The 12,167-nt window shown below is 36.0% G+C and overlaps 1 protein-coding gene across 16 annotated transcripts in view; it reads left to right on the top strand.

Moving 5' to 3' along the window:
- Positions 1 to 3,242: 3,242 nt before the first annotated feature.
- Positions 3,243 to 12,167, top strand: part of rdgB (retinal degeneration B) — a 311,695-nt gene continuing 302,770 nt past the window's right edge. For 13 of the 16 annotated variants that reach the window (XR_010855622.1, XM_067118551.1, XM_067118534.1 and 10 more), the window contains exon 1: positions 3,243 to 3,344. The gene's annotated coding sequence lies outside the window, so the exon portion shown is untranslated. The remainder of the gene's footprint in view (positions 3,345 to 12,167) is intronic. The other 3 variants (XM_067118433.1, XM_067118543.1, XM_067118481.1) reach the window with 3 other exon arrangements.

Raw genomic sequence — 12,167 nt, 5'->3', positions numbered from 1 at the left:
AACTTTGTCTTGTTTTTGCGTTTGCTTGAATTGGGAGTGGCTTGAAAGCCAGCTGCACGCAAGTGCGGTGTAGTAATTGGTTTTTCCACCCCGAGCTGAGAATTAGGTAGTGTTCATTGTAAGAGCAAACCAGTTTGAGAAGTTGAAAAAATCTTAGCTAACAAGCAATGTTCGTGTCAATTTCCATGCATGGGTTTTCCAGCTTTAGGTACAATCAGCCAGTTGAGTCATGCAAGGCCTCCCATAGCTGTCAACATTTAGCAGCTTTCCTGGAGTTCATCAGAAAGTAACTACACTAATAAGTACGATAGCCAGAATTTTTTCCCTGCTCCCAAGCTTCGTAAACACACACACACACACACACACACACACACACACACACACACATATATATATATATATATATATATATATATATATATATATATATATATATATATATATATATATATATATATTAATATTGAAAATCAGTGGCAAATGAGATATTACAGGCTAATGTAAGACAAATTGTTAAAGGAATTCACTTCTGGGCCCATAATTTTTGGGTATATAAGTGATTCCAAAGAGCGATCTCAAACCAAAGTATTTCAAACCAACTATGTAATAATTGATACATTTTTTTAAGATGCTTCCTTTATCCGAGGGGAGATCTCTTATACAACAAAATTTAAATGCAATACTGGATAAGTTTTATATGATGTTTTCTTGGTCGGTAAAATCTGATAAATTTCTCATGAATCCATCGTCAGTGTAAAATATCTTATAGGACTCATATATCTGAGGTCCTTAGTAAAAGCATAATGTTGCCACGCTGGGAGCGGGAAAGTTTTTAGAAAGGTTCCGCATAGTTGAGCGAGTTTTTTGTTGAATCTCTTTTCTGCAAATTGTGGGAAATTGTGCAAGCTTGCATAAATCATACGAGAAGGGTAAAACAAACACGTTTGGTTTTTACTGCTGTGGAGACTTATTCTCCTAATCTATAAGAGAGTTCAGAGCTTTGTATTAATTCAAAAAAGAAGTAATGAGAACCTAAATTGGAAGTGGAATTCACGACTTGATCTATTTGGATTTAGATTGTCACACAATAATGAAATCAAAATATACTTAATAGGTTACATGACCTCATATGCAATGTCTGGCAAACTGAGCGACAGTCCAGTACTGTGTATACATGAACTGTGGGCTAAAATATGATTCATTTACACATTTCACTTACAACAAACTCGTCGAGGATTTAAGGCCACCCTTTAAGGATAAATGGCTGGTAGACAACTATATACTTTTTTCAACATTAAACCGTTTCCCATAACAAATGGCAGCTCTAGAGAAAAACAACTCACCAGTCTCTACGGCATTTATATTTCAACTGTTGCATATCAGACGAGCCCACTTGCAGAAAACTTCCATAACATTAGCCTCTTCATACAATTACACAGAAGGCTTCTCTGTGGGGCGCTGAACCCTTTTCCCACGCCTGTTTTCCACAATCTTCCAGGCTATTAAGGTCCTTCCTTTTGAATACTCTTTCGCGCCATCTGTCCAACCATTTCTCCGTCTTCTTTTCCATTTTTCATGGACTAAATTGTATAGTCCATTCTCAAACATATCTCTCTCCATTCTTTCCCTTTGTCAAATCTGTCGTATTTTCTGGTCCATATTTTCACTCAAAATAACATTTTTACCAGTTCTGCACACACACACACACACACAGATATATATATATATATATATATATATATATATATATATATATATATATATATATATATATGTGTGTGTGTGTGTGTGTGTGTGTGTGTGTGTGTGTGTATGTGTACATTTCTTCTTAAGCCTTATGCAATAATTCATCAGAAAAGCTTCAGGTTTTTTCTATCATTAGCATCAGTATCCACACTTCACTTCCATCACGGAGAGTTGGCTCAGTGATCCTTTCACACATTCCTACCTTCAGTTCCCTAGACACCCTAAACTTCTGCAGATCTCTTCTTTCTGTCTTCCTTGTTTTACTTATTTTGTGATTTACCTCTTCTTTCATTCTACCGTCATTTAATATATTTACTCCTAAATACTGATGAATCACTTGCCTACATTCTTCTACAGTCTGTATCAAAATTCGCTACTTTTGTATTTTTTGTCTACATAGCGCCACTATTCTTATTTTCATAGTTTTACAAGATGTCCGTGTCAGTACATTCAGACGTTTCATACTTATTTTCCTTCATTTTCCATGCATTTTCTCGTTATGGAATGATTGATTTTTTTTATTTAACTTTTCCGCTATTGCTTAGTTAGTTTTTTGTCATAGGTTTTCGTATTTAAGGATTTGTAACTCACAGTGACTGAATATTCAAAAGGCAGCAATTTTATTTACGATTGTTCTCCATTTTTAGCGGTATTTTTGAATTTCTCATTTTTCTCGTTTATAATCATGGTGTGATGTCCTGTGGTCTTCCCTATGCTTTGGGCATGCATATTGTGTATTTGTTCTAATTATTTCAGTTTTTCTGGAATTTAGAACATTGCATTATAAGGAATCTGTAACAGATTGCCATACTTGTTGTGTAAATTTGCTTTGTTATTTCTTATCTACGTGAGGATTCATGATAAAATGCTTCATCCCTCAGGTTTTCGATTTCAACATTGTAACCTAGTGGAAGTATTTTCGTTTCCTTTACGAGATATACCAACCATAGCCTCTTTAAATTAAAAGTTTTTCGTTGCATCTATAATTATTTTCACGAAATAATTTAGAAAATATCTCACGATAAACATTTATTAGTAATCAAAAGTTGAAAGACATATTATGCAAAGAATTTAAAAACTCTGGACAAATATATCTGTAAAGAGTACTGTTTTTACTGTATAAAAATTTATAATACCTTGAGAAAAGAACAATTCATTCTCGTTAGTATTGCACAGAAAATCGAGAATACCCTGGCTTATTTTATGCAAACTATTATAAAACACCAAGGCAAACATCACATATCTTTTTCCATCTCATTAACTAAATCCACCACCATGTCTGTCGACGGAGGCCAATCGGAATGATTACGTCAAAAAATAGGCTTCCGTAATAGTATTTATTTTGGCATAACAAAGGTTAGTAAATAGCAAAAATATTTCACAGAAAGTGAAAATTAATAAAAATAAAAGGATATATTATAAAGAAGGTATGAAATACTATATATAAATTTTTATACCAAAATCATTACAAACTGAAATGAGATAAACAATGCAGACGACAACAACGACGCTAAGTGTGTCACTACCAGTGTACCCAGTGAAGTACGTTCTTCTGTGAGCCCATAGAAGTGATATCTGTAACGGCCCATTATCCAAATGTAAGTTGATTTTAAAAGTTCCTGTAGTATAAAATTTCACTATTCATTTCAAAACATCATTGATTAGCCAAGTAGAACATTTAATTAGGTTATATTCCGAAGGAGTTGAAAGATAACCTAGGATACACTTGTGAACTTGAAGTTGCATTGTCAAGACAAGTTGCAGGTTTGGTTGGACTTTCAGACGTGCCGATATGCTACTATAGTAGTTTCGCGGAGGGTAATTTGGTAAAAATATATAATACCTGAAGTAAAACAATCATCATAACAAGCATAGTCTACATACCAGTAGCGTCACTGAACTGATAACAGCCTAGGCCTACACACTTCAGCCATGGCTATGCCCAGATGAAAGAGCTAGGCCAAGACCTGTATCGCGTAACATAACGAAGACCAGAGGTGAATTGCATTTATGATAATGGGCGAGTGAGTATCGTGGAAAAATGTATGAATATTGTCAAACCAGTGATCTAGGCAAGTCTGGCCTATAATCTTTAATAGGCTAAATGTCATCAGTACAATTATTAGGCCTAAGGTGCTCAAACACTTAGGTTTGGCTTATTGCACGTAGAATACTGTCAACTCTTTTAGTTGATCCTTCCCCAAACGTTCAGTTGATTAAAATTTTGCTTTGTAAAATTAACACTGCAAAATGAAAACTTGTTCATTTTATCTTTGTAGTGAATTCATAATTCCATTATGTTGAGTAGGCCTATATATATAGTACTTCCTCGCCAGTGATACAGTCCACATAGCCTATTGTCCCAATTATCTGTGGTTTTTTGCATTTTTTACTAGCCTATATCAATTGGAGCAAATAACTTTTGGTAAAACTAGCCTATAGAACAACTCCACATGGCTTATTACCTTGGAAATTGAGTTTTCCTATACTTTTAGTGTTGCTGACAAAGGAGGTGGTGTTGTTTATTGGCGGTCAGTTATTATTAACCTAACGTCTTTATCGTGGACCCTTTGGGAACGGCATTTTGGGTAGGGAAAAACACAGGGAAAGAGAACGGATATGTTATTGTCATGATGGCCATCCTGGAATGGTTCCATGCATATGCAAGGCATATGGGAGCCATATGTTCAAGAAGGAATTAGCTAAGGAAGCCTATTATAAAAGGAACTATACTAACCTAACCTAACCTAGTAGGCTGTGTTACTTAGCCAGGGAGACTCCCCCCCCCAGACTCCCTGTGAAGGAAACTCCACTTTTCACCAAAAGTTCCCCTATAACACTGTGCATGTGCAGTAGCATTTCAGGATGGCCAGCATACAATAACATATCAGTTCTGAGGCTAATTACAAGTTAATTACAGTCAACCGCCAAAAAATAACATTAAATTCTTTATGAGCAACCAAAATATTAGAGAAAAACTCAATTTCCAAGGTGATAAGCCGTACGGAGTTATACTATACGTCTATCTAACTTTTTTTTCATTTTTGTATTTGGTTCCTTTACTCATTATATCCAACAATTACAGGAGGAAACAGGTTTTTATGTTGGGAAAATCCATAAAGAATGAATGGCACAAACAGGAAAAAGCAGTCAGAAAAGTATATACATGGTTCATATGTGTAGCCTAATGAGTAGGCCTGAAATCACAAAACCTAGGCACTGGGTTGTACGTAACCCTTGGGGGCTTGGTTCCCCTTGGGTCCTCCATCTTAACCAGACTTAGGATAATGTAAATTAGAGAAAGAAAAGCATAATTCATAATCTAAACTTCCTAACTTAGCGTAAACTAAGGCACTGGGTCCTATCAGACAGGGGAGGCCCCCAGCCAAACCAGACCTACAGTGTCATAGATCATAAAATGAAGTACACAAATAATCCTAACCTTGCATAAACTGTGATGGTGGGTCCTACTGTTCTTCCTTTAGCGCTAAATTGCGTACAGTTAACATATTCCTTACCTTATTTTTGAGAGAGAGGGCTAGAAGACTCATGTTCATCAGTGTACTAAGCCTTTGCCTGAAATAGGCTCTATGATTTTGGGTATAGCCTGTTTGACTTCCATGAAAAATTATTGTACGTGTTCATGCCTCTGGTGTTACTCCCAGTCATTGAATTTATGTGTTCAAAACAAAAGGTAATATAGGGTGGTGGGTTATTGTGCAACAGAAAGGATTATTTTATGATGGTACAAAAGCCATTTTACATCTTGGTTCAATTATGAAAGTTTCATTATTATTACATGCCTTTGACTATGAAAGTTTAATTATTATTATGTGCCTTTGATTATGAAAGTTTTATTTTATTATTACATGCCATTGGCACTCTTTACACTCAAGGCAGCCATTGTCAAACAAAATATATTGAATGATGAATTCAGGAGTCTCAGAAGTGAGAAAACATCCTGGAACTTCACCAGAGTTGTTGTAAAGTACTGTATTACTGAATAAAAATTTATTTAATTATTATGTCAATAAATAAAAAGAAACTACAGAAGCCCCAGTAGGCCTATATGACATGTGCATTGCAAGCACCTAAGGCTTTCTGAAGTGTTCGAGAATTTGTGGAACATTGTCAAAACAACAAAAGGGAGAAAGTTATCAGTCTTCATACTTTTAATGTTAAATAGATAACTTATCATTCATTTGCCCAGCATAATCTATAAGAAAAAATGCCCAAATTGCCTTCACTTGATCATTGTTGATAGTGATTTCTGTGGAGGCAAGAAATGAAACTGTTATACAGTAACTGGAGTGACTGTTATTTCATTTCTCACCCAAGGGAAATCCTGTAGTGAGGTGAGGGGTAGGAACCAAAGCTTCAGACTCCTTGTATAGTGGTCCCATACGCAACTGAAACATGATCACACTGGAGGGTCAAGTCAGTTCATCTATATTTTCCAGATTTTGAGCAAGTTTATGCTCTTCTGGAGTTGAACAATTTGACTTGTCAAGTAATTGAGTAAAATATATGTACGACTGTTATTTTTTTGCTTTTGTGTTATAAGCTGTGATTCTGAGTTAGGAGTGTCTTCATCCAGTGACATTTATTTATTATGCTGGCTTGGCTAGATTGAGACTATGACTGTTTCATACTTCATTTCATAAAATGCAAATTGTAATTAACTTAAACTTATGACTAGAGTTGTGATTTTTGGCTGTCCTTAGTTTTATACTGCTTCATATTTAACAGATATGTCAAGCAGAAATAACTTCTCAGTTATGGGGTGTAATTGAGATATTTAAATAGGTTTTATCTTGTATAGGTACATTGTAACAACATGGCAAAGATAAAACACTTTAGCGTAAAAGCAATTTCAGCTTGTTTTTCACTGTCTGTTAAAAATACAGCACAATTTTGTAATGATAACAAGATAATAATGTTGATAAACATTGCATGTACCTTGCATAAGCTATGCCAAGTGTTGCTTAAGGTTTTAAAAGGACCCTCTTAATGCTTGTGTCATTATCAGTAGTGATGTCCTTATATAATGTTCTTTTTTTAATTATTTTCAACACAAAAGGATGTTCCAGGGTGTGAATCATTGTTAAGCATATGTACTTGGACTAATTCAGTACAGTATTACTAATTGCAGTATTAAGATTGATTGTTTTACTTGTACAGTATTTAAAGTTTATTTTTATAAGTTCAGCATTTAAAGAAAAATTAGCAGTTTATAGAAAACTAGCTTTCTCTAATTTTTCCAAAGTTTTGTGCTTTATCAGTATGTTTTTAATTATGATTACTGTTTTTTAAAAGAATAAGTTGGATGTTTTAACATGGAATGAGACAGAGGTGAAAGTACATTGTGTATAGGGAAGGGCAAAGAATGATTGTGTCTGGTATACATGAAGGATGTAAAGCTAAGGAAGGGTTGGCTCTTGCTGTGTCACGAAGACTTGTGGGATGGGCGAAAGAGCACAGATCTTTTAGTTTGAGGATTGTTTGGGTAAGGTTGCGTGCGGCGGTAAAAAGTCATTATAGTTAGAGCATATAGTCTTGGAATGGAAAAGAATGAGAGTGAAACCGTGTTTTAGATAGAGTCTGATTCTCTTCCTGGATGAGTTTGAAGATTATGACAAGGCTGTTGTGCTAGGTGATGTAAATACAAAGATAGGTGGTAGAGATTGAGTGTCATTATAGGTAGATGTGGTGTAAATGAGAATTAAGAGAATTATGGAAATGGGTTTGGAAAGGAGTTAGAAAAGCATGGTTTCTGTTTATTATTTCGGTGAAACAAAAGTTAAAATTAAACATGCTTAAATTGTAGAGGAATGGATGAAAATGTGGCATTCAGTGTAATTGTGAAATCGGTCTGATAAGAAGGAATTGAGAGAAGCATGCATGGAGAGATAAATAAAATATTGACTGTAGTTAAAGACACGAAAGGGGAGGGAGTAGATGAGAAGTATGTAGACTTTTGTTGTGGGTCTTAGTGACAGTAGTGAGTGTTCGTGGCTGCAGGAGATTACACAGGAATACACAGGGAAGGTTAACCCAGCCGAGAAGAAAGTGAGGGTGGGAAAAGAAGTTAAGTAATGAAAATAGTGGAATGAAGGGGAGCAAGGAATTTGGGAAGAACAAGAAGATGTTCTCCAAGGAAGTAAATGCGGAAAAGTTAATAAACAAATGGCACTCGAAATAACAGGTGCCAATGGAAATTTGTCTTGAGTGATTGCAGTCCATAGTTGATGGAGTCAGCATTTTAAAGAGAAGCAGAGCTGAATGATGCAAGAATGGAAAAGATTAATGTTCGGTTGAGAGTGCTTGTGTAAGTAACTGTCGAGGTTGTAAGGAGGGCTTTAAAAGTTAAAGAATGTAAATACAGTATACACTGCTAAGAGTTGATGGAATTACAAGTGAGATGGCGTGGTATTGTGGTGATTACATTCAAGTGTTTGTATGGTGCATGCAGAAGGATAAGGTTCCAAGCGGATGAAAAAGGAATGATAGTTTCAGTGATTAAAGTTAAAGATGACAGAGTCAACTGTAATAGTGTTGCTTAGTATACCAGGGAAAGCGTATCCAGGGATTTTAGCTGCGAAAGTAAGGCAGATGATAGTATCTCTGATATGGTAAAAGCAGTTCGGGTTGAGACGAGGGAGATAGTGTGTAGAACAGGTGTTTGTCTCGAAAAAAGTAAGTAAAACTGTAAGTGGTATAGTACACAGAGTAAGAAAAAGCCATGAAAGACAGTGTGGAAAGTGTTGAGGATGTATGTTACTGAAGACAAGTTGTTGAATTAGTAACAGTATTTATGATGGAATTGAAGTATGTCTTCAAGTAGTGTATGTGAAAGTCAGAGTTATTTGTGTGGATAAAAGGCGAGCCTGAAACAATGGAGTGTTGTGTCTCCCTGGCTAGATATAGGCCAGTAAGAAAATGAATCATAAATGGGGTATGGAATGGCTCATTTGCAGATGATTTAGGGCTGATTGGGAGAAGTGGGAACCGCAGAAGCTAGTGAGATTTTGGTAGTGTCTACAAGAGGAAAGCATTAAAAGTGAATGAGAGCAAGAGTAAAGTTATGAGGGTCAGTGGCAATCAGAGATGGAGCAATGAGTGTTATTTTGTAGTATGGAAGAAGGGAAGCTTTGTATTGATAAAGGTATTTAGTTGTTGATATATCAGATGAAAGTAGGATGAAAGTAAAGTTGACTCACAGAATAGTGAAGCAAGGAAGGTAGCAGGTTGTGTCCAAAGGATTAGGTGAGACTTGGATTTCTATGGAAGCTACAGTGGGAATGTGTGAAAGGATTGTTGAGTCATCTTTCTTGTAAAGAAGTGAAGTGCGAATGTTACATACAAATGAAAAACAAAGGTTGAAAATTTTGAAATGAACTGAACTGAACTGTTTGTGTAGCATAAGAAGAGTTGAAAGGGCGAGGAAGATGGAGATACATAGAGGTAATGAAATGTAATTGGAGGAAGGATGGATTAGATTGTTTTGGGATGGTTTGGCCATTTGGAGAATGGGGGATGATAGGTTGGTGATCAGAGAATATTTGTTGGAAGTGTTATGAGGGATGTGGAGAGGAAGACAGGAAGATTTTGAAAGTACTGGAAAGGTGGAAGCCAGTCTTATGAGAGTCAAGTCTTTTAGCTCATAGGTCTGGTTAAACTACCCAATAATAAAAAAGTACGGGCGGAGTGAAGGAAGAATTCAAAACGAAGGGCCTTAAAATGGCATTGTGCTCATATGGAGGACCTAGATGAGCCTTCTGTCTAAGTGTACGAAGCGGCATTTTGTGAAAGTTTTCTGCACGTGCTCATCCGTGATTCAGCAGTTAAAATTGATGATGATGTTTGTGGTGGAATGACAAAATAATTTAGAAAATTGTTTGATGTTCACTATTGCATTGGTCACGTCTTTTAGCAAAAGTGGCTACTTTTGCATTTACAGCTATGTTTAAATATATTTTAGTGAAGTTTATTTTTGCTTACATGTAATTATGTATGTACTGTATATGGCTTGTGTGAAATTCCGCCAGTCATGTCTTCATTACGCTAATCTTCCATAAGTCTCCTCTCATCTCCAGCCTCCTCTTAATTTATAGTGGGACCCATGTAGATCTGGGTCTTCCAGTTCTTTTGATGGCACAGAAGCCGAGCTGAAATAATAGCATTCTGTACTTTCTCCCAGGGGTCTTTCGAAGAACATGTCCAAGCCATCTCCATCTCAGCATTATCTCGTTTATGTGCGGAACTTCCGCAATTTCCATTGTGGTATCGTTGCATATTGCGGTAACTAAAAAAGATAAGTAATGACGAATAAAAAGAAAGCGATAGTTCGTGCCCTGTATGTTCCTGGTGGGCTTTTCATTTTTCAGTATAGTTTTTCTACGTTTTGGGCTTAGATTACTAGTAGATTTTATTGGGTATATAGCATTTTCTGGAAAGAACTTTCAGTACAAACTGGGTTGGAGATTTTCAGTAACAGATGAAAGTAGATATGTTGTGAATATTTGGGTTCGATCGAGAGGCTTATTTTATAAAGATATTTTGCAGGATATGATTGGGCATGACCCATATACCATGGAACCGTGGATGGTAATGTTTCCGATAAGTGTGATAAAAGAATAGTTTAGTTTTTATATAAGGCACATATTCAAATGATTCTGTTATGCCTCAGATACCCTTATCAGAATGGCATCAGTTGTACTATCCTGCTAGTCTGGCATGTGTTCACATTTGTCTGTTTAATGTTGACGGTATGTTAACCGTCGAGCATTGATTGGGAAAATATTACTCGGAGGTTTTCGTCCAAGTACGTAGCTAATAGGAAACTATTGCAAGGAAGCAAGAGAAGCATAATTTCCAAACCTGGACTCAACTGCCATACTGAACAGTTAATTTACGCAACATCTGCTGCAGAATTTGTAATTCTTGTTATCTCTCTGTTTCAAAATAGGTTCTAATCTGACAGGGGTTTGTACATACATATTGCGGTTTTGGGAATACTTCCTGTTGCAGTAATTATTTACCGCATTTCTCAAGAGGTGTTTTCAATTAAATTTTTTATTTTATGCTTTACGAAGAGCATAAATTATTATTATTATTATTATTATTATTATTATTATTATGAAAAAAAATTGTGTAAATGACTATGTTCAAGAATCTTAGGAAGAGCTATGCTAAAGTTTGAATTAATGTACTTAAATTTGTATAAAGTGTAGAATGATTTAGCCCAGTATTTTAAATAGACAGTTTTCTTAAAGTAAAACAACATTGTTTTTATTAATATCATATATTACGTGCTGCTGAAGAGCAAGAGCCCGTGCCAGCACAAGGCTGGCTGAAAACTAATTAGTAGTAGTAGTAGTAATAATAATAATAATATGAGTAATATATGCTTTTGTCTGGAATTTTCCTTAAATGTGCAGTTATTGATTCAAGGCCCTGGGAGTCAGGGAAAACGAAAGCAAGAAAATTCCAGAGCCTGGTAGAAGAGGACCAGCGCCGGAATCCTGTAGTTTCTCGTTCGTTTTCTCACTTACGTTTTGTCACCAACAAAGAAAACGGGTGGAGATTTTGAAGAGCTATCACGAAAGAAGGCGAAGCTCCTAGCTGGTAGAAGAATGGAAGGTCTTGCCACAGTCTTAACGAATGAGGAACTGCGTTGAGAGGTGCTGTCCGGCAGGTGTTAGACTGAAAGGAAGATAGACTGAAATACTTGAGGCCGAAATGGTTTAGACGTTTGATGAGAGGGGTTGGGGAGCAGTTAGTTAAAAAAAAAAAAGTACCAGACATGTAATCACCGGGACGGAGACCTGTAGGAGGCCAAGGAGATCAAGGAAACGGCCAGATAAAGACTTAAAACGGTAGTAGTAGACCTTGGCGGGGCAGAAGAGAGTGGGGAGGGCTCATTACACGCGTCTCCGTAAAGGAAAAATTTAACGTAAAAATGTTCATAACGATAATACACATTTTCGCCTATTACTGAGTGATTTATTGATGATATTTCGCGTTTCTTTGGCATGTCTTTTTACGGTTTACTAACTTGTCATGATATGCATTGTATGAATAGATTTACATTGCATGAATAGATTTATATGTTCAATATATTTATGTAGGTTGTAGCTTTACAGAAATGTATCGTGAGCTATCCCATTTGTGTATTTGCAAGGAAGTATGATACATTGTAGCGTGTGTAAACTTTGTATATATGTCTGTAAACTTGCTTGTTGCTTTACTGGGCTGAATTTTGTGAATTCATTTGTCTGGGTATTTATAAGGCAGCGTGTATAGTCATTTATTCATGCATGTATATTTCCTTGTTTAAAGGGGACTGACCCGAAATAGCGGTAGCTCTTCTTGTAAGTGACGTTGATCCTTAATGACAAGCGAAACGAATTCGAGTGGAT

This window comes from Macrobrachium rosenbergii, chromosome 2, assembly GCF_040412425.1.
Source record: "Macrobrachium rosenbergii isolate ZJJX-2024 chromosome 2, ASM4041242v1, whole genome shotgun sequence".
NCBI classification, from domain to species: Eukaryota; Metazoa; Arthropoda; class Malacostraca; order Decapoda; family Palaemonidae; genus Macrobrachium; species Macrobrachium rosenbergii.
The sequence above is the reverse complement of the archived record's forward strand: the minus strand, read 5'-3'. Positions and strand labels throughout refer to the sequence as shown.